Source organism: Tyto alba, unplaced genomic scaffold (genome assembly GCF_018691265.1).
Source record: "Tyto alba isolate M040663 unplaced genomic scaffold, T.alba_DEE_v4.0 Super-Scaffold_46, whole genome shotgun sequence".
Lineage (NCBI taxonomy): Eukaryota > Metazoa > Chordata > Aves > Strigiformes > Tytonidae > Tyto > Tyto alba.
In genome coordinates this window covers 5351273-5374222 of record NW_024881322.1, presented here as the reverse complement: position 1 = coordinate 5374222, position 22950 = coordinate 5351273, and the positions used below count along the sequence as shown (strand labels likewise).

The window sequence follows — 22950 nt, the reverse complement described above, 5'->3', positions numbered from 1 at the left end:
GCCTGTGGCATAATCTTGTAAGAGTGAAGGGAGATTTTCCGTTAACTCTAACATACTTTGAACCACACTCTTACTGACACTTTGAACTTCTCTTTGGAGTCGAGATTAAAAATGAAGATGATTAAAGAATAAAGCATCATAAAACTTTTCCCTTTAGGCCCTCTTGTTTCATAAAAACTATATATTAGCAGAGATAATGGTGGTGACCATCATGTGTTCCAATCCAAAGAAAAAAAATGTTGTGGGAAGAGAGGAGTATTTATTACTAGTTGCCAAGGAATTTGGTGACAGAGTAGCTTGGTTTGCAAATTTTAAGCATTACAGTTGGAAACACTGTTGAAGTTAGTAACTTGGACTAATGCATTTGCCTTATCAATTTGCCTTGTATTATAGGTAGCATGTTTGATTAAGATCCTACTTTGTGTTATTTTACATAATCTTAGAAAACATTTGATTGATAAATGGAAACGGGATGTCTTAGGGACAGGCAAATTATAAATAAAGAACATTAGAATGGAATGTAATATTTAAAATGAAATCTTGTTGGTTATTTTACTTAAAAGTTACACTTGAGTGTTTGTGGTTAATCAAGCTAAAAGGTCTGAGTTTTAATGGAAAGTATGTATGAGAAAATTAGGAATGTATTAAATCCAGTTCATTCTGAGTGAGCATTCATCATTTTCTTTTCAACAGCTTCAGCATTCAGAACAAGATTGTGTTATCTATCAAAAGATAAAAATAATAATAGCTGTGAGTATATGCAGAAAGAAAAATCCTAAATTCATTACTTTTTTAATTTAGCATTTTTATACAAGTTGATCAGACTTTGGGGATTTTGTTCCAGTTTTTCCAGTTGTGGTTTTGATCTGTGGACATCTGAAATTTTTCCAGTGCAGGGTCAGCACCTGCATAGCCAAGTTAAGGTTTTTCATCAGTATTTGTCCTCTTTTCTTAGTTTGCCGGTGTGGAACTGTTAGATAGGTCCCTGGTAGAAAACCGGTCTGTAAGTAGAAATAAAACTTGTTATGATTGTCCTAGTGCTACAACATTGGTGTCTTCATGTAATTGAAATTTAAGGTGATAAGATAGCCCAAAAAGTAATTCTAGCTACCCATGTAGAAAGGAGCATTTAGCTTCACGTTATATAATCACTCAAACAGTAGAAATTAACCAAGCAATGGATTAAAGGTCAAAATAAGTGAAATGCCCCTGTTTGGAAAGGACAGACTGAAATCTTTTGGGCCATTTTAGTTCTCTGAATAACTCTGAGTGTATTTCACACAGATTGTCTGTGGCCAGTTATGAGCAGGGTAAGTAGCTTTAAATTATATATTCTTATGTTGTAATGGAGATTCCCTTTATTTGATACAGTTTTTAATTTGGAAAGTGATTGTCTGAATAGAGTAATTCTTGTAGAACAGATCTGCTCACTGATACGATTCTCATCTTACGTCAGTTTCTCCTACTGTCTAATGGAAGTCCAGGGTATTCATTTTAATATGAACAAAGCGTTTTTATTCGTTCATGTTCCTATCAGTGCTGCAGAGCTAATAGAGCTCTGATATGATGAGCCTTTTCCTATTCTGGCCAGCACATTCTCAACAAAATTTTTAATTAAGTTCTGGTTGCTGAGCTAAATTGAGCAAAGTCACTCAGGTATAGCTGAAGACATAATTTGGCTGGACGAATCTTCTGCTGATGGAACTGGTGATCCAGCAAGACCTGAGACAGAAGACAGACTAATAATTTTGTGCAATAATCTAGTTAGCAGTGAAGTGAGTATATTCAACATAGAAGTCACTAAATGGCAACCCAAAGAGGAGTGGAACTGAAGAGTTTTTCATCTATGGATTTAGTGACTTCATGAACTTGTCTTGAATTACCAGATATCATGACCCATTGGAGGTTAGATGTCTCCAAAAAGACTGTAGTAAAATCCAGTATTACTGAAACATGCATACTGATCACATATTCTTGTTGTGTGGAGGATTTATGAACATGGTGCAGCTGGGTTGGGGCTGCCTGAAATACAGGTTGTGGCCTGTATATAGTTGTGCTCTTGCAACGAGGTGCTTTTGAAATATATAGAAGGTACAGAGGACAGACTGTACAGCCCATACCGGGCCAGATGCAACTGAAACTGGTGGGTTTAGGCTGATGGGATTGCATTGTGCATGCAATGAGAGATGCTAGGATGTGAAGGATTCACTCTGCAGATGCAAACAATCCCTGAAAGTGAGGAATCTGTGCATATTTGTGTCTGGGAAAATTTTGATAGAGCACGTCAGCTTGTTGCTGAGGAGAATTTTATTTTTTGTTTCAGTTCTGCAGTACTCTGTGTGCATATGTGTATGTTTGTGTAAATTATGCCACCCGCACACATAAATACAGATTGAAAGTATCCATGCTGTTGTAGCGTGGGTAGGTGCTGTTTCCAGAGATTGGAAATGGCATATATGTTTGGGGTTTCTTTGGTTTTCTTTTTTTTTTTTTTTTTTGTTTTTGGTTTTTGGTTTGGTTTATTTTTTTTAATATGGTGGGTTTTCTGGAGTTTTTCATTTGTTTGATTTTTTGTTGTGTTTTTTTTTTTTTTTTCAGTCACAGAATGGGTGAGGTTGGAAGAGACCTCTAGAGGTCATCTGGTCCAACCCCCACTGCTCAAGCAGGGACAGCTAGAGCCTGTTGCCTAGGGCTGTGTCAGACAGTTTTTGAATATATGTAAAGAAGGAGACTCCACAACTTCCCTGGGCAACCTATGCCAGTGCTTGCTCAACCTCATAGTAAAAAAGTGTTTCCTGACATTCCTATGTTTCAACTGTTGCCCATTGCTTCCAGTCCTGTCACTAGTCACCACTAAAAATAAGCCTGGCTTTGTTGTCTTTGCACCCTCCCTTCAGGTATTTATATAGATTGATCAGATCCCCCCCCCGAGAGTGTCAGGTGTGGCCTCACCTGTCCTGAGTAGAGGGGAAGGATCACCTCCCTTGATCTGCTGGCAGTATCTTGCCTAATGCAACCACAGGTACCATGTGCCTTTGCCCCAGGAGCACCTTGCTGGCTCGTGTTCAACTCTGCGACCACCAGGATCCCCAGGTTCTTTTCTGCAAAGCTGCTTTCCAGATGGTCATGACCTTCAGCATATGCTGGCGCATGGGGTTATTCTTCTGCAAGGGTAGGGCTCTGCACTTTCCTCTGAACTTCATGAAATTCCTGTTGGCTCATTCCTCCAGCCTGTCAAGGTCCCTCTGTATGGCAGCATGACTCTCTGGCTTATCAGCCTCTTCTCCCAGTTTGGTGTCATCTACAAACTTGCTGAGCAAACTTGCTGAGTCTACCTCATCATCCAGATCATTAATGAACATGTTAAACAGGACTGGATCCGGTATTGATCCCTGTAGTACACTTCTAGTCACTGGCCTCCAAGTAGACTTTGCGTCACTACTGACCAGAACTCTGGACCTGGCCATTCAGCCAGCTTTCAATCCACCTCGCTGTCTGCTCACCCATCCCGTACATCCACAGCTCCTCTATGAGGATCTTATGGGAGACAGTGTCAAAGGCCTTACTGAAGTCCAGGCAGACGATATCCACTGTTCTCCCCTCATCTACAAGGCCAATCGCTTCATCGTAGAAGTCTGTCAAATTGGTCAAGCATGACTTTCCCCTTGGTGAAGCCACACTGACTACTGGTGAGGATTTTCTCATGCTTAATGTGCCTGGAAATGGTTTCCAGGATTAACTGCTTCATCACTTTCCCAGGAATCAAGGTGAGATTGACTGGCCTGCAGTTCCCTGGATCATTTGAGGATGGCCACATTACTCCGCAGATGTGAAAACATTAGGAACACATGGAGGACATGGACAAGTACTCAAAGAAGTTTGGATGTTGTTGGATGCTTGCTGTTTTTCTCTTCCCGTCTGGATACATGTTCCCTTATAAACAAACCTGCATGTGCATAAACGTGCATACATACCTCTCCCTTCATATTTCTCTGTGTATGTGTGTTGATGTTGTCTGAAAAGCCCTATCTCCACCAATCTAGAATTAAAATTATATATTGTGTCTCCCAGGAAAATCGGCAGTTTACTCTTTCTCTCACATGAAGTTTGTATTTTTAGCCTGAGATGACAGGGTGTGATACAGCAGAGTTTAAGGTTGTGCTATCCACACGTACTAGAAGACAATTTGCTGATCTGGGGCTGAATTTTAGCTCTTCTGGGCTCAGTTTTAGGCAGCTACACTTGCAGAGTAACCAAATGTTGTACTACTTAAAAAGTGTCTTTAAGATAATAATATGATGTCTGTTTTTCCATATTGATTTGAATGTATTCAAGTTTAATTACTGGACTAAGCCTCAGATGGTGAATGGCTGAGTGGGGTAGTGGATGAGGCAAAGGTACATGATGATAAATTCTGTTGCTTCAATGATTACTTTACCCACCTGCAGTGTGAATGTACTTGTGTAATAAATGTTAATTGTGTGTAACACCGCACTCTCTAGCCGAGATGTGCTAGCACTGAAATTATCATTAATTTCTTATTCCTAAGAAAGTAGCTTGGGCCTGTTCATAGGTTGTTATCTGCATTTGGCGAGTACACAGGTTATTTTGGAAGTTGAGTAAGTTGCTGAGCTATGTCTGGTCATACAAGATTTACGTGAGATCAGGGGGTGTAATACAGCCCGATGTAGCCAGATGGAATGTGATGCCTGTAACTATGAAAAGAGAAGAGGAGCTTAGAAAGATAGTAGCCACGTTTGGAAATCAGTGAGGGCTTGCTATAGCTGTACCCTTACAGCTTTCTGCAGCAGGACATAGAGTATCTGCTACCTTGGGGATTTGAACAGCCAGCTGGAGTTTTTGCTTTTTTCCCCTAAGTCTCTATTAAACTTGAAGTAACTGCCGAGCAAATAAAGCAGCACCCAAAGACAACATGAAGTTGCTAAAATTCGTGTTGATGGAATTGGGTGAAATTTTTTGGATGGATAGGTTTGTTAAGTGAAATAGCTTTTTGTGTTAAAATGTTATCTGATGTCAAAAATTTGGTGAAACATTGTGAGCTTTGATAAAAATGTGTAGGGCAAAACCGCAACTTTTCATTTTGTTGTTTTTAAAATAAAAGGCATTCACTTGTCGTTTAGCATGACATTTGATTTCAAGGATCACCTTGGCGTGATTAAGAAAACAAAACTTTTTTTTTTTCTTTTGCTTCAAGCACTAACCTTGCATATCCACACAGACCTTCATGCAAATAGACAGTAGAGACCACTTAGCTTGAAAATGCATGGAACTAATTAATGTGTAGGATACCAGTGGAGCCTACTAAACAGGCTACCTTGGAATCAAGATATAAGGACACAGTCTTGCTCTTCATCTGTATTTGCTTTTCCTCTTAGTCATTCTCTCTCTTTTAATTTCTGAATTAATTCCAGCATTCTTCTGTTTCCCCACCTGCCTCAGTTCCCCGTTTCTATTCCCAGCATCTGCTGCCTCATTTTTCTCCTCTGTGTATTGGAGAGTGAGGGAGATTCCCTGCCCCTTGCTAGCATAGGGGAAAGATCTGAAGAGAAGACCTTGAGGCAGACTTCAGCTACTTGTTTCCATAGATACCCAAAAGCCTTTCTCATGTTATCCATCTGTGGCTGTTGCAGCCCACTGCAGAAGCCAACAAACCATGAAATAGGGGAGTCTGTGGGTTGACATGTTCCATGACTCTATCAAACTGTTCCAAATTAACTGCAGAAGTACTGTGAAGAGGAAAAAAAATAAATATACACATATATAAGTAAACCCAAATAAATGCTTCCTTTTCAGTTCATATAGATGAAGCATTTGGATGGAACTGAAAGTTTAATGATCAGAAACAAGAACCACCACCACTATCAGCCATACAGAATCAGGCTTAAGGCTTCTCTAAACCTGTCTTGCAACTGCTATTTGGTGACAGTGAAGAAGTGTGGGATCAGAGAAATATAAAAATGTCTTTCCAGTTTTCTCTGCCACCCCTCAGTGATCTGCAGATCAGGGAGTTCTTAAACAAAAGTTTGTGTCTTTGTAATTAAAAAAACATTTGGTAGAATGACTTCTATAACTTTGCTCAAATAATTTTAAATGTTTTTGTATTTTAAAAATAAACTTGCATGTTATCCTGGGACATAAGAGTTTTGTAGCTTAAGTGGTGGTTGAATAAAATAATATTACTTGTATTTTTTGCACTTGCCACTTGCTGCTTCATTTTAAGTCCCTTGTTCCTGTATTGGAGGAGACACTGTCAAAATCTCTGTTCATTTTCTTAATGCTGTTTGGTATTTTAGTCTTCTGATTTGTCTGTGACTATGTAAGGCAGCAACTGTTATGTCCTATATTTTGAAGATTCAGCATATCTAAATGATCAAGGAACATGGATTAGTTTGGATAGTTATTTGAACCACATTTATTTCATAGCATTTTAGAGGTGCAGTGCCAAAAGCTATTGCTATATTTCCATAGAGATTTTCATGGGATGATTTGGAATTTATTCTTAAAAGCTCTTTAAAGAGCTGCAAGACTTCACAGTGGGCTGGTTTATTGGATGTTTGGTGGCTTTCTGGATAGATTTTTTTTTTTTTTTTTTTTTAATAATAGTCAATGCTAGATCAGGTTCTAGATATTCTTTTCATGATTTCATTCTAAGATTTCAACTTGGTGAACAAGAATCCTGTATAAAATTAATTGTAAATAATGATGTAACAGTAAGATGAATAAACCATCTTATCAGGATTTTTCTCTGACAAAGAAAGGGATTTACAAAGTCATGATGAGATGTTTTGTATCAGATTATGCACAATTTGATGGCAGGGAGGTGCTTTCTGTAAATAGCTATTATGAAATTGGCTCTTCTCATTGTGAAGAAACCTCTGATTCATTTGCATATTTGGGGATTTTTCGTTTCTGGATGTAGAATGGGGCTGATAATCAGAAACGATAGCTGCGTTTTCTCTGGCCAAAGCTTAGGCCAATGTCTTTAATGAAATACTAGATTTACTATAAATACCTTTGAATTCATGCAAGTCTTTGTTGATGAAAACCAACAGAAAAGAATCAAGTCTTTAACTGAAATTATCAAGACCTTCCTCAGAAAAGAGGCAATGAGAGTCTTTTTAATGAAGGCCCCATGTGGCCAAGGTCCCACCATTCCTGACTTGGAGCTGGCAATCTAGTTGATGGGCCCCTACTGCCCAGATCTCTCAGGTCTTTAGAGAGCTCAGTCTTGTGCACAGATCTGTACCCTGCACAGCTCGCAGGTGATGGTCTGTTAGCGCAAGTGTTGATTACTGACCTTGGGACCTAAGAAGATATGGGAGCAGTCCTGCTGCATTAATTTCTTAAGGAGTATTCCTAGAAGATGATGCTTAAGTTTTTCAGGTGCCATTAGAGCCCTCTTGTTCTAACTCATCAAACAGAAATCTGTGATTTTATTTGCTCCACAGCAATGTGCCTGTATATATGCCTTTATAGCCTATTATGTCCTTATAATTCAATATTGTACTTTTCTTCCTCCTTTTTCATTAAGTGTGTGTTGATGCTAACGAATGCTCCTTTGCTCAAGACTACTTGGTATCTTCTGTTGCTGCCAAGATTTGCTTTTAGCTTCTGCTTTCTGCTGCTGGTAAATGTCCCTGAAGTCTTTCTGTACGATGTGAATGACAAAGCTCATCTTCTTCAAACACCCCTGCAAGTCTGTGAGGTCAGGCTGCAGGCTAATTGAATATTTTATCTTGGTCCGTTCTCAGCCTGAATTCATCTAATTGGATATTTTACTTTCCAAGCCTTAATATTTTGAAGGCATTCTCTGCTCCAAGGATTTGCTTGTTGAAGATCTCCTGTCATTAACTCTTTCCAGAAAAATAAAAGTTCTCCACATGGTGGGAAACTACTGTGAAATTTTCCTCCATATCCTACAGAGCATCCTTCAGAATATTCTGTTCAACTCCTAATGCAGCGAGCACATTTTTATAGACATATGTGCATAAACACAAAACCTGGAATTGCATTTTATGTTACCCTTCTTTTTAAAAAGAGAGACATCCCTCTTCCTCTGCCAGGTCTTTTCCAACTACTTATGCAAAGTCAGATGTTTGAATACTGAAGGCTGTAAATCTTTTGTGTTGGCAAATATTTGATTAGAAATTGGTACTGGGAATTTTTTCCTCCTGTGTCTAATTCAGAAACATGAGCAATCATTAGGTTTTGATGAGATTTTCCTTCTTACACCCCAGGTAGTAATAAGTGAATATTTATTTTAAAACCATTTTATAATAACTCCTTTTGCTTTTAACTCATCCATCAATGCTGCTGTCTCTCGAGCCTCCTTGTCCAGCATTTAAACATAGCCACAGTGTTTTTTAACCTTTTTAAATAAACTACTCCTTAAACTTGAACTCATTTGAATCAGAAAGATTGTCTCAACTGAAGTCAGATAATGTCACATTGAGTCAATATATATGAACTATCATAATGTCCCACTAGCTCACACAGCAATTTCTGCCTCTGTAGTGCAGTTTGTGAAATGCAATGCATGCACAAAGGAGAGGAAGAGAAAACTTGCATTGTAGAAGTCTTGTTTTCTTACTGAGAGTGGTCATATTTGGGCTGTCTGCTTCCTCTCTACCGGAGCTGTGGGATCCCCTGCTGCAGAAGCAGCAGCAGGAGGCTGGCTTCTGGCTCTAAACTAATCTGCCAAACTAAATCTCTTCAGGTCCTCTGTCTTCATGTCATGGCAGAGTGAAGAGTTTTTTCTCATAGTTTACATAAATGAATAAAAACAAGTGTACTCATGGGAAGTCAGGAGGGAGCACTTATGTAGAGGGGTGGTAAAAGCTACATGGTCTCCCTGATCCTGTGGCCTGGAGCATCCTCTACTGGGAAGATATGCTGTTGGGACCAATTTCCAGGAGCCTTCTGCCTGGTAAATCTGCCTCTGGGATTTCAGTGTCCAGTGGATCAGGGATTGAAGAACTCTATTCATTTCATGTGAATTATTTCTGTATAACCATAGTCAGTGGCCATCTTCAGTTAGCGTGCATCAGTGTTTTTGCAAGCAGCATTATGCACCTATCTTCCCGTTTGTACCTGTGAAGGGGGGACTGGGCTGGGTGCTCAGTTGTCAGATTTCTCTATTCTTTTGCAAACATTTGTCTATTGCTGCTGGTAGAAATTTATTGAATGGTATTAAGCTGCCTGAAAATTTTGCCTTCATCTTAACTGTTGAGTAGTTTGATTGCAGACATGAAATATCAAGAAACAACGGGGAGTTCTCGTTTATTCTTGTATTTATCACATTTGGTCAAAATATTGTGGCTGACAAAATATATGACTTTTATTAAAAGCTTTTTTTGCCTCAAACAGGGCACTTGAATTACTTCCTTCCTCCCTCCCTTCCCCAGGTTGTGAATATTTCTTTCTTATTATTGCACTTTCATCAGTATTTCTAATGATCCTAAGATGCATTTGCCAACACTGCCTTTAGCCATGCTGTCTATTTGATGGTTCTCAATTCATGCTTCACTGACTTTTCACAACTTTTTCTCAGGATAACACCCATGAAAGCTGCAGCTCTTAAACAGTGTTCTCAGTCATATTAATAAATTAAGAGTTTTCTAGTATTTACTTTTTAAACCAGGTCAAGCCTTGTAGTTTTGTTGTATGAGTAGTGTAAAAAAAAAAAAAAAAGAAAACAAGGAGACAATTCAAAATGTTTTCAAAGTTATCTAAGGAAGATATTGGAGAAAGGATGTCTTTACAGTGCTCCCACTGCTTTATTACCACTAGATAATTGGCTTAGTAATCTGTCATGTGTTATGTGTTTATAGAAAAGATACAAAGTTGTCTGTCACAACTGTAAGACTGAATACTGGTGTATGGTATTTATTAGTAGTACTGTTCATATTTTCCAGAGGGTCAGGAATAGATCTGAGGGCTTGCAGATACCCTCCTTTCTGTAGCTAGCTGAGAGTGATTATTTTCTTCTACTACAGAAAGAAATCAGCCTTTCTCTAAAACCTGTAGCAGGAGTGCCTGCCTGCACAAAAAAGGACATGTGAGCTTTTCTGTACACAAGCGTCTAAAGACAGCCTTTAAGCAGAATGACGGCCTCATCAGGTAGAAGTGCTTAAAGGGGAGAGTTATCTTTGTTTTCACGTGTCCCTGTGAGGCAGAGACAAGGTAATGTGCGCTGAGGAAGTACAGGGGTGAGAAACCCTCAGAGGTGCCTCCCTTGCAGGTCAAGATAAAAGAATTGACAGCCATGAAGTATGAGCTTAAGGAAGAGCTTACTTTCTCTCCATCTGTCCCTTTCACTCAGACATTAAAACAGAGACTGTAAAATAAAAGTTGGGATGTGTTTTCTCATGCAATGCTGTACTAGGTTTTTAGATATAGGCCCTCAGAAGAGCTTTTTCAGGGGCATTCAGCAAGTGAAGGAAACCAAGGAGCTGGTGATAAAAAAAATGAGGAAATAATTAGAGAAATGCTATGGCTACTTTAATTAAAAAAAAAAAAAAACAAAAAAAAAAAATTTTGATTCCTGATGAAGAGGTAGCACAGAGTACCAGTAGCTTGTGTGGCTGAACAGCCTTATGGAGAACTTTACAGAAATCCAGCCCAAATTTGTGAAGGGGGGGGGATGCATTACCACTACATTGAGCATTAAACATACCTTCCTGTGTTGAGCATTCTTTGGCATCAACCAAAAGGAAAAATGCTGTAGTTCTGCATGGGAGAAGTTGCCACACTGCTACCAGCAGCCCAACATTCAAAAAAATAAATTTTGATTCTTTTGACCTCTTTCCCTGCAGTTTAATTATCTATCCATCAGATACATAACATTTTAAACTTAGATGAAGAGTCTAAGGCTGCTTTTATGCAGGCAGGCAGATGCACATTTCAAATTAGCTCAGTGATATGCCTGCCTCTCATGAACTATTTATTACAGATACACAAACTTCACACATCTCCAGGACAGATTTTAAGCCTGACTTGACTTTAGTAGTCTGGCAGATTGTGATAAATGTACAGTAAACAGGAATCTTTGGAGCTGGTTTGTAAGTAGATAATTCAGTTTATTTATTTGATACACTAATCCTTAACTTATAGCATCAGAACGGGACTGAGAGATTGTCAGGAACTTGAACCTCTTCTGCTTTTACTGGGAAGGGCTTTAAGGTCTAATATGGATTGTTTCCTGAAGGGAAAGAACCGTTATGAAACTCTGAGAATAACTGATTTAGAAAAACAGTCTGAATTACTGTGGATGTTCTTTGATATGTCTTCTATTCAAATACTGATTGACCAGGGATACCAATTTCATTAAACTGGTTTGGTTTAAAATCAGTGTGTAACAAGATAACATGCTGTTGATAAAAATTGATGGAGTTTAAGTTTATGCAAAGGAAAGTGAAAGCAATTTCACTATAACTGTTGCTTTTCATCTTCCCTCATGTTTGTTAGTAGCTTAAAAATATATTGCATTAATTATGTTGTGATTAGGCAAGAATATAGGCTCCGTGAAAACTAATTTAGAATTGAAGTGTCCAAAGTACATTTCCATATAGATGTGCCAACCTTATCTGTTAACAGATATTTTCAGTTTTCCCTCAATATTATTTTAATTTTTAAAAGATGGAATGGATTGACTTCTTTTTTTCTTTCTTTTTCACCTTGAAAACTTTACAGTTTTGCATATAAAAACCATGAAAACCAAGCAGAGCCACATTGCATCAATCATCTGTATAGCTCTGCATTGAGATTTCTTATATAGTTTGTGGTATTCATCTTGTATGTGTTGCTGGTGGGTGCTCAGAGCATACACAAAGCATAATACAAAGCCAGAGTGTATTTCTGGATAAATTACTCCCTCCCATCTGATTTCCATTTAAAAAAGTGGTAACTGCTTCACAAAAAGGAGGCTTCTGTCTCTTTGGGATCTTACTTGTCAAAAAAAGGGGCTTTTTGCCCATCGACTCAACGGTTTGCAGACCACCTCGCTGCCTGGAATGGTGTTGGTGTGTTTTTATCGAAGCTTTGCTTTAGGTGTTTCGCGCTTCCTCTTTGGCAGCTGAGACTGCGTCTCAGTAAAACATCAGAATCGTGATTTCTGTTTTTGTTTCTTTTACTACCCTTCGTGTTCTCCAAAAGAAGATTCCAGACAGTAGCACGTGTAAACTAATAAGAGATTACTTCAGAGGAGTAAAGCAACAGGGCTGAAAAAATCCCTTCTTCCTCGCAGAGAGCTTGGAGTGGCTGCTACCACCACCGCACCACTGCTGCTGACAGCGAAGCAAAATGCTTTTACCAATCCTGGCTCTAGAGGTGCTTACTTGCTAAGAAAAATTCAGGGCACTACTGGCAGTCTATACAAAGTCTGTACCATTTGGGTGATCACTGCTTAGGTGATCTAGCTCGACAAATTTACCTGCCTTTTGTTCAAAATGTCACACCTAAAGATGGCAAAATAAGAACATCTGATAACCCAATTCTTGAAGTCTCCTCTAGAAGAGCATGTAAGTCATTGGAACTGGAATCGTTGATGTAGCCCCCTATCAATAATTTCTGTGTTCAAAGACCTACAGCGTATTGTCTAAGCAGTTTCTTTATAATTTAGGTTGAAATTCCTCATAAAATATTAACTGCAACTACGTGAGGTAAAACTGAACATCTTATAAAATTTTCAGATTTCATTCCACACCACTAAAACGGGACACTTTGTTTTTGAAGCAGAAAACTATCCATTGTGGTAATTTGAACTTGTCATGATATACTTAATCAGAGGCGAAAATAGGAGGTTGGAGGCTTTTATTTTTCAAGTGTTTGGAAAAAGCTAATGGCCTTACTATTGCATCACCAGGTCACATATGCTGTCGGTGTAAAACCAGCTGCTGATGTAGAACCAAGTGCTCTACATCCCTTCTGTATGCTTCTTCAGGGAAGCATGATGATGATCACTGTACCTTGTTGTATTTAAATGCTGGTTGAGGGCTGATTTGTCTGCTGTAGCCTTGTTACTTGTGTAAACTTAAAAGCTCATGCTGTGTCACTGCCATGTGAACTGGACTAGTTTCAAAAGCCTTACTCCCCTGGCTGCCCTTTGGATTCCACATGGCTGCAGGAACTGTTTTTACTGACAGTGACATTTGCTGCTTTAAAACTGTATTCTCACTTCTCCATCTTTTATTGATCATGTATGTGTCTTTCCCGTTCTGCTCAGGAATATGCAATATAGATTCCGATGCCTTTGTTTCTCTATTTGAGGTTTTTGCCTTTATGTTGTCAGTTATCTGATGTTTCGGTAGTCTGTTTACAGACCAGTGTGTGCTTAATTTTGTTCAAGGCCCTGCACTTGCCTACTTGCTTCCTTGGTTCTTTAATATAAATCCCCAAGTGATTGCAAGCTGCAGTTTTAATGGAAAATAACACATTTAGTTTAGCTCTTTCAATTACTTAATATTTTTGTTTCTGAGCTTTTCTTTTATGATGGAAACCTTCTCAATTCACATAGTTTGGAGTTAAAGAATGAAAGGAATTATTACTACACTTTAAGGAACCATTCAAAAGCCTGAAGTATTTCTTTGTAATGTAGAAGAACTGTACATATTCTCTGCTAAGATGGGCAACAGCAGTTTATATTTGTGTTATGTTCGGAAGGGTAATACTTAGAACCCCAAGGAATGCATGCAACTTCAGTAAAATTTGAAACCAAGGAAGTCCATATTTTTGAATACGTTTTAATTGTATCAGTTGGGAATATTTTTAAATAAGATTCTGGCACAATGATAGAGTTCATAGCATTTAAGTTGTCATAGCATTCCTCTTTCCATCTGTATATACTCTTTCAGAGCAGCCATGTGCTCTTACCCATCTAACTGGAGCACAGCTGATGTGGACTAATTTTTTTTCCTTCTCTTCATTGTATCGCTGCTTTTTCTGCTGATTTCAGCTGGAGTTAGAGGTCAGTCTATTTAAAGAGCACATACTTTTATCTCAATGTCGCTTGTGAACTATTGTATAATCTGGCTACTCCGGGGGATCTTTGCAGTGAGAATACATAATTTACTGACCATCTGCTTGCCTCTTCCTTTCATTACAGATGATGAGGAAAAGCTGAAAAGGAGGCAGCCGTATAACATGTATGCAGAACCGGCTGCTAAACTGCTGACTAAGTTAGATACTGTGTTTGTCCTTCAGAAGTCAGCTTTGTGCCAGTGGTTGCTGTTATGACATGAAAGACAAAGACAGGCTGCTGTGTCTCACATAGTACTGAGGAGAAATGTTTATGATGGATTAGTTCGTTCTGACAGCAGTTGTTTGAGCTTTTTCACGACATGATTGTTGATTTGCTTACAGAACACTATTGCCTTCAGCCAGTAATCAAAATCCCAGGCTATACCTTACTTGGTGACCAGCATTCTTTTATGGCAGCTCTGGGAAATCTCATTCTGTCCGAGCAGGGAGCTACTGAAGGTCCTGTGTGATCTGGCTGGAAGGGCTCAAGCTAGTTTTATTTGGGGATTGTGTGTATGTGTGAATGGGAGAAGCAGGAAAGCAAGCTAAGATGGAAGAGGCACTAATGTAGAATCAAAATGAGGTTGTATCTAAAACCCAGGAAGCATGGAAATTTTCATACAGCCTGGAGAGCAGTGGAGGGTGGTCCCAAGAGAGACCTAGAAAATAGGCTTTTGGATCTGAGATTTGTCTAAAGGACATCTATGGCTGTAAGGAAGGAAAACTGGTCATTTGGTATATTTATGAATGTTTTAAAATAGTTGCATCAAAGCTACCCGACTCTAGAGAACTCTAGAAAGCTACTGTGTTCTAGAGAACAAGTCTTGTGAAGAGCAGATGAGTCAACTGGGGTTGTTTCTGGAGAAAAGAATGTTCAAGGGAGACCTTATCACTCTCTACAACTACCTGAAAGGAGGTTGTAGCAAGGTGGATGTTGATCTCTTCTTCCAGGTAACAAGAAATAGAACAAGAGGAAACAGCCTCAGATTGTGCCAGGGGTAGTTTAGCTTGGCTATTAGGAAAAATTTCTTCACCAAAAGGTTTGTCAAGCACTGGAACAGGCTGCCCAGGGAAGTGGTTGAGTCACCATGCCTGGAGGTATATAAAAAACATGTAGATGTGGCGGACTTGGCAGTGTTAGGTTAATGGTTGCACTCGATGATCATAAAGGTCTTTTCCAACCTAAGCAATTCTATGATTCTAACCCATTTTCATTCTCAGTGGAATTACCTTACAGGACTCAAATCATGGCACATAGTTCAGGTGGGAATCGTACTTCACTGAGGTTTATACCAGGGTGGATACACTTTGTGTTGGATGCTCTTGCTTTTTGCAGAAGTTGCAATATCTCTGTATGAAAGTGACCAATCATGGTGTGTTTGCAGAGTGAGGTTTCATATGGCAGATTCCAGTAGGTATAAGTGTGATGGACATATTCTTCACCATCACTGCGAAAGGTGATCTCTTAAACACCTACAGGGACCTTATATCCAACCTCCCAAATTGCAGTTTTAGTCTAAAGATATAGGTATGTGAACTCAGACCTGAAGTAGTCCTTTTGCTCTGGTGATTTTTTTTTCCCAATTGCTTGCCATGCTGTTGTCTGTGTTAATAAACTACTTGGATATAAGCTCTTAGGGGCAGGAAGTATCTCTTCTGTTTTATTTACAAAGGATAGTAAGAACTTTATCTAGGTCTCTAGGTGCTAACATAATATAAATAATCATAACGATAGGTCTCTGAGTAGTAATAAGTCTGATATAGCTGATGTGAAGTAGTAGCCTACCCTGGGGTGAAAGCTTTTATTTGAAGTGCGGAGAAAAGAGAGCAAAGCATACATAGGTTATTTTTTGTTATCTTTTGCTTAGAGAAAATATTAAACATTGTTTGTCACTTAACTTGGCCAGGGATATCTTGCAGCTTTTTTTTTTTTTTTTTTAAAAAAAAACAATTATTCTGCAATATGGAGTGTTTTGATTTAGACATACTTTTTAAAGATCAGTATTCATGGCACATGCAGTGAGGAGCAATTTAAAATTAAAAGGCTGCTTTAGACTTTTAAGAGCACCTGGATCTTATTTTAGAAGCAATTGGAACTCAGGGCCAGCACCTTGTAGGGTAATTTAAATTCTTTTTTTTTTTTTTTTTTTTATTTTATTTGAGTACTTGGTGAGGAATTGATTTGAACAACGCGGTGCTGAGCTCTTCTGATTTTGAAGTACTTCCAATTCCCAATCACATTTAGCTGCAGATCATGATCTTCTCTTGGTTTTACAAGGCCAGCCATTTTAAGACTATCACCCAGACAAAGAAATGAATCTAGGCTCTTTGGATTTATCAAACATTTTATTTCATGTATTTCTTCTTTTTTGCTATGCATAGAAGTTCTTTAGGTCAACAGGAAGACATTTAAAAGTTTCAAAAGAAAATACAGACATATAAAAGTAGCCAGTTGTACTATATCAGTTACGTATTTGAAGGAAGTATTTTCATCAATAAAACATTCATAAGCACTGCGGTAAATTATGTGTATTTATTTGTCCAGGGTAAAAGGTGGGATGAAGCGTGGAAGAAACAATTCTTCAGTTATATTCAGTACTCTCTTTGGGAGTATGATCTGCCCTGTGCCCCATGTGAGACAGCAGACCTGTGGGGATGAGGTGCATGGAAGGAGGGAATCATCATGTAACTAAGGCTTATCGTTATTCATGGGCAAAAGGAGAAACTTTGGTTGCACAGGTAGTCTTCATTCTGCAAATTACTACCCTGAGCACTTGGTTTTGAACCATAAGTCTTTAATTAAGACTTTCTTGATGTTTTTGGAATGCCGTATGCAGATACAGGAATCTAATAATGCTTTATTCATATAAAGTGATGCAATTTCCTTTCTCAGCTTTATTTTCAAAAGTAAAAAAAATGTGGGGATGTCCATTCTCAGCAAGAGGTAGTAGCTGTCATAAATACTCAGGGATTTTCGTTCCTTTTCTCCAGAGAACTGTCAGCCCCTTGCAGACATACACAGATGGGACAGTGACCTGCTGGGGCTATAGCAGTGAGTCAGTAAGTCACTGGAAATTCACTGGGATGTGAACCACCAGCAGAACCTGTCTAATACAATAGCTGCAATACAACAAGAATCTGCCAAGAGCAGCTCATGTAACAGTTTGCAACTACTTGCAGTGGTGCTTGGAGGTGGTGTGGGGAAGTGTACACCAATATAGAAATGCTTTACAAACTGGAACCGTGAAACAGTGAGGATGACATTAAACAGCATCAGCATCTCCCTGTACTGGGTGGATTTCTTGTAAGAGGCTGGAGGAAGCTGATATTTATTTGGGCTCAGTGTATTTTTGCCTTTGGGTTGAGATAAATAAAACATCATAAGATACGTTAGAGATTTCACTAGAGTGTGGAGGAGGGGAATGTAAGGTCTGAATATTTTGTTTTCTGTCTGAATCACTAATGTGCTACCAGTCAGTTTAATTAGAATAATTAGTCATGAAATATATAATTGGTCTGAATCTTCCTGCAGATTATATAGAGAGCTTTTGAAGAGGAATGTGGTTATTTGATACTGATCCTGCAAACATTTATGCACAATCTTAGCTCAGCATACATGAATCAGTGTGTATGCAGGGACATCCCATTGACTGCGGAAAGGAAGCTTCCCTTTAGCTAAGGGGCTTTCTCAAATTGAGCTTCATCTATGGGCCACATTTTTCTGTGACCATATGATTTGTGGCAAGTCCACTGTTTTAGGAATGCCTTCAGTAAGGGACCACTTTCACCCTTAAAAAATTACTGGTGTTTGCAGAACAGTAACTTTGAGTGACAAAGTGATAGCATGTCTTCTGTGGCTTGGTTTGTATCTCCGGCTCTAAAGGGGTGTTTCTCCTGTACCCTCTCTGTGAGGTTATTTTGGCCCCACTTGGGGTGGGTCCTGCTGTGGGGAAACAACCCAGTTCAGTAGTATCTGTGGGGAAGAGTGTGCTCATGCTTTCTTGTGGACTATGCCAGATCGTTGCCCAGATCTGTCTTGGCTCGTGGCTGTGCACACATCTGATCTGCGAAGCTCAGGAGAATTGAAGTGAGGATGGGAAGTTGCTGTGTGGGAGAATGGGCCTGGGGTGGGTCAGTGTGGTCTGGGTTTAAATTGTTTTGGTTTTCCCTGTGGGAACCTTGAAAAAATGAAGAAATTTATTGACAAGTGCTACTGTTTGATCCCTTTTTCCCTCCCTAGAAGAGAATTTCTGGTTTGGTTTGGTTGGTTGGTTGTTTTTTTACTATGGGTTTTACTGTTGGTTGTTTTGTTGTGTTCTGTCATTTAAAGTCTGTTCATTATACATTGTGTGAATGAATGATGTGTCCTTGATTTTTGCAAGTTAGGAGCACTGATGTCCATGGTATTACTGTGAATAGTCCCATCCAAATCAGTAGATTTACTCTTCATAGGACAGTATAAACTTGTGTTTGCAGGTTTTAGACTGATATGAGGCTATTGTGAGCTGAAGGAAAGGGATTAGCTAAGAATTGCTATTGCTAGTATATTTCGTAGCTACTGTTTACCTGGATTTTGAATTTCTGCTGACAAGAGTCTGAAACTGCATTCCTTTTGTTATCCCGTTCAGTGTGATAACAGAATGCTTATGTGAACAGGAGAAATTTTGGTCTAGATACACATGAAATGTCAATTCATCTTGTCTCAATTGCATATTATTTATTGGTACCAGTTTTAAATTCTCCCAGTTTTCTGAGAAAGTAACATTAAGAAACTTGTTCTTCTTACCTTATTTGTTTGTTATGTCAAAATTATTTCTCACCCTGAGATTATGTAACAGTTTCGTTACAGGTAGTAAATGTAGTGCCAGAGAAGTCCTGTAAAGGTATTTAGTCAGCCCTGCTTATATGCATAGGATTTTCTGCTTGTAGAATGTGCTTATCTGCTTTGGTCTAGTTTGATATTCTAATTGACTATAACAGTAGATTCTGTACATCAGCTGTGTAAGAAAACTTACCAGTTTTCATTATCTTTGGCCACAAAGAACACTTAAAAATTTATGGAGTTTATAACTATTTTTCTGGTACCTTAGTTAATTGCATTTCTCTTTTTTGGCATCCTGTACAGTGTTTAATATAAAAATACATGATTCAGCAAAAGATGTGGAAGGATTTATGTTACTGTGCTGTACAGAATTGCAGGTACTGTGAAGCAGAATGAAATAAAAAGAAGGGAATATGGTGTATCCACAAGGTAGGACTGTGTCACCATGTGGCCTTACTTAACAGTTCACAAAACTAATTGTGGTCTTCCCTTGAGTGTTCTGTATGGCACTAGAAACCCTGGTGAAGCCACATCAGATACCCTTTCCTATCCAGAAAAGCAGAAATCCCCCGATGTTTATTAAAGTTGCATTTCTCCTTCACCAGTATCAGGAATGCAGCCACAGGTAACCTTCTTGTTAGCTCAGCTAAGAACCTGTTACTTCCCAAGGGCTGATCTTGCCTATTTGGTATCTCTTATCTCTCCAACACATCACTCAGCACACAGAAGCCATCCTTACTTTTTAGCCCCAGTCCTCGTTCCAGTGTCAGTGATGTGAGCAGCACCAGGAGACTGGAGCAGTGATTTAGATGTAGTGTGATATAGCTTGAGGACTTTGTGGATGGACAGAATGCTGAAGCACAGTCTCTCCTTGCTCTATCACATTAAAAATAAAAGAGATTTCATTCTCTGTGCTTCTGTTTTCACAAAAGTCTGTTTTGGCTGGGCTGACCCAGAACCCTTCCTCTGTAGCTCAGAAGTCATTTTTGAAATTAGGACTCCTTCCAGTATAAGTTGCTTTTGCTGTCTTTGTTCATCCCTCAAGCTTTATTAGTAAAAGACATAGGCCAGACACAAGATGTCTGTTAGTGGCTGGAGTGTGTTAGGTGTACTCCTGGACTATATCTTCCAATTTAATTTCATGCCAAAGGAGTGTAGATCCACATGTACCATAATGTCAACCAATGCATAGTAAGAGTAGATGACCAGGCAACTTGTTTAAAAATTGCAGTCCTGACTGAATTAAAGCACTAATGTAAGTGCACCATCAGTTAAACTGGATCACCTCAACCACAAATGCCCGCTTCCTCCTGTATGTGCTAGTAAGATATATTTAATGACACTTTCTAGTCTGGGAGGATCATAGTTTAGCCTCTTGCCAACCACATTGTATATTCATTCACTTAAAAGTATTAAAAATAAAAGTCATTCTACTATGACACTATAACTATTAAGTATGAATTCATAACTTATATAGAGAAAATGTTCCTGAATTGTTGTGTTGTCTTTCTGGTTTCATAGGTAGTATTAGGTCTTGTGTCTTGACATATTTGAAAGTTCCATGGCATTGGCTGCTTTGCATACTTTTCATTCTGGATCGTGAATTTAGCAAGCAAATATGAGTGAATCTAAGATGAATTACAGCTAATGCCAGACATAGTTTGAAACTCCTTAAATGGAATGATAACAGACACAATAAGGTGTGTATGAAGTCAATGTCATGACCCAAATTATCTGAAGTCCAGCTATACTCTTAAGGTTGCTCAACAGTTGATAGCACAACATTTCTCTCTTGGTGGCCAGAAAGTTTAAGTAATTCAGAGTACTGATTTTTGCCTCTTTTGAGGAGCAGAATACCACAAGCCTGTCTATAATACCATACCGTGTTCTCCCAATAAGATGCTGGGTTTTTGTATGCTGAAGTTATGGCTACAATGGAAGACTCTATATTTGGGGCTTAGTGCCTTATCAACGTAGCTTTGTCTATTAGCACAGTATATCCAGAGGTAAGCATGGTGAAGATCACACAGTAGTCCTGTCTAATACTGAATGTCAGATGTGGAGGATCTTGCTGTCACCATTCTTGAATAAACATGTGGCTTCCACTGAGGACTGGTGGAGTTTACATTGAGGGGCTGTTGCCTCAACTGAAAACAGGTCTGAAAAGCCATGTCTGAAGAATAAGAGGGTTTTTAGCGTGCTAGAAACTGAAGAGTATAAAATGTCATTAGTTTCAGCTATTTATTTTGATGACTGGCCTTGAATTTATCTTAACTTCTGGATTATAATCAGGTAATAAACCTATCAGAATTATATTGTAAAAGAGTATGAATATAATGTTGATTATGTTTCAAATAACCATTCAGTTGCATTCCTGTGCAAACCATGTCTTTCCTATCCCAACCCTTCTCAAAATCTCATCTTTGTTGTCCTTGCATAAAATAAACAAAACCAACCAAACTAAAACCTCACATTGTGAACCTCATGCAGTAGAATGTCAGTTTGTTTCCATAACACCATGAATGTCTGTGATGTTTTATGTAGTTAAAAAAAAACAGTAAGAACAACAACAAAACCTCTTATAAAATTCTAGTACATATGACAAGTTCTCTAGGGTTGTCACAAGAAAAATTACTGCACACTGCACAGCCCAGACTGTGTGGTAGTCCAGAATAACCTCTTGAGTTTCTTCATTCTGGTGAATGTTACAAGTCCCGTTGCCCAAAGCCCAGCATATTTGACTGTGTTAACTGTTGTCAACTAACTTTGTTTCCAGACAGCTGCTCAGAAACTCAGGACAGAGCTGCAAAAAGTGTGTAGAAAGGAGAGGGCAAAAAGAGGAGGGGGAGCTATAACTGTATTCAAAATAAAAGAAAAACAAAATAGAGGAGTAGAAAACAGAATATTTGTTTTTTTCATGCATTTCACAAAGTGTTAGCAAAATCTGTGAGCAGGGGGAGCTGGGGACTTGTGAGGAAGCTGCTACCTTAAAAGATTTGAGGGAAAACACTTCTCTTTGTACATTTAATTTGAAAACTACTGGGTGCTTTCCTAGCAGCCATATGTTATAATGTTTTGGCTGAAGGAGAAGTTTGTGTTTGTATATTTTTATTTAAAAGTTTGAAAAATGTAATGGGAAAATTTACATTTCCCTTTTACAACAACAAAGCAAACAATTTCCTGTCCAAGCTTTGATCAGCTGTGTCCCAAGATTTCTAATTCCTAAAGGCATTTTAAAGAGAAAGGTAAGCATCGTTACTTTATACCAGTGGATGAAGAACTGAGAATTAAACAGAATTGAGAATTAAAGCTGGTCTGTGGCAGAGCCTGGATTCTAGAATTCAGTGCCTTGACTAGGTGGCTTGTCTTTCTGTTTATCTGTCTAGCTTATCTACCTTGTTCAGAAAACATTTATTTACCCAGTCATTAATACTTGTATCACCTCTGTGAGGCTGGCAAATGCTGTTGTGGTCTTTGTATAAATGTAGAATCCAAGAATAGGGAATCTAAGCAAGTGTCCAAGAAATCTGTGCACTAGAAAGGACTGAGTAAAGCTTACTTATATCCCAAGCAATAACCTTAGCTTTTTGGGCCTTACTCATTTGCTTGAGAGAAAAGCATAGACAAAAGAAGATGAGAAAAAGAGGAATGCAGAAGGGGATTATCTTCTTTCCCTTGAAGACTGGTTTCCCATTTTGATTTCGGAAACAAAACCAATTGTTTTCAATTTTAATTTCAGAAGTGGTACTTTTTTTCCAGCAGATGACAGTTTTGCAGAGGGATTCACCAATTTCACAGAGAAGTTGCAGTGAGAAGAGAAGTTAAAAAAAATAAAGGAGGAAAAAAAGAGAGAATGCTATGAACTGATTCTCCTTATGTCCCCAAGACTTTCCTGCTTCCACCTGCCAGTGTCATGACTTCCTTTTCAGTCCATGGCTTTGAAGCTGGCTTAGCAGGAGCTCGGCTCTTTCTAAGATGGGTGTTGTGTATGCAGACAGAGCACCAACTCCATGCTGTGAGGCATGGGGGAGCACGTAGTGGTGTTTCTAGCAATAGAGCTTGTCAAAATAAACAATCTTGCTTTTAAAATA

The 22950-nt window shown here is 38.7% G+C and overlaps 1 protein-coding gene across 3 annotated transcripts in view; it reads left to right on the top strand.

Annotated features, from left to right (window-relative positions):
* Window positions 1–22950, top strand: part of CPNE4 (copine 4) — a 243764-nt gene that overhangs the window by 51894 nt on the left and 168920 nt on the right. The gene's annotated exons all lie outside the window — the stretch shown is intronic.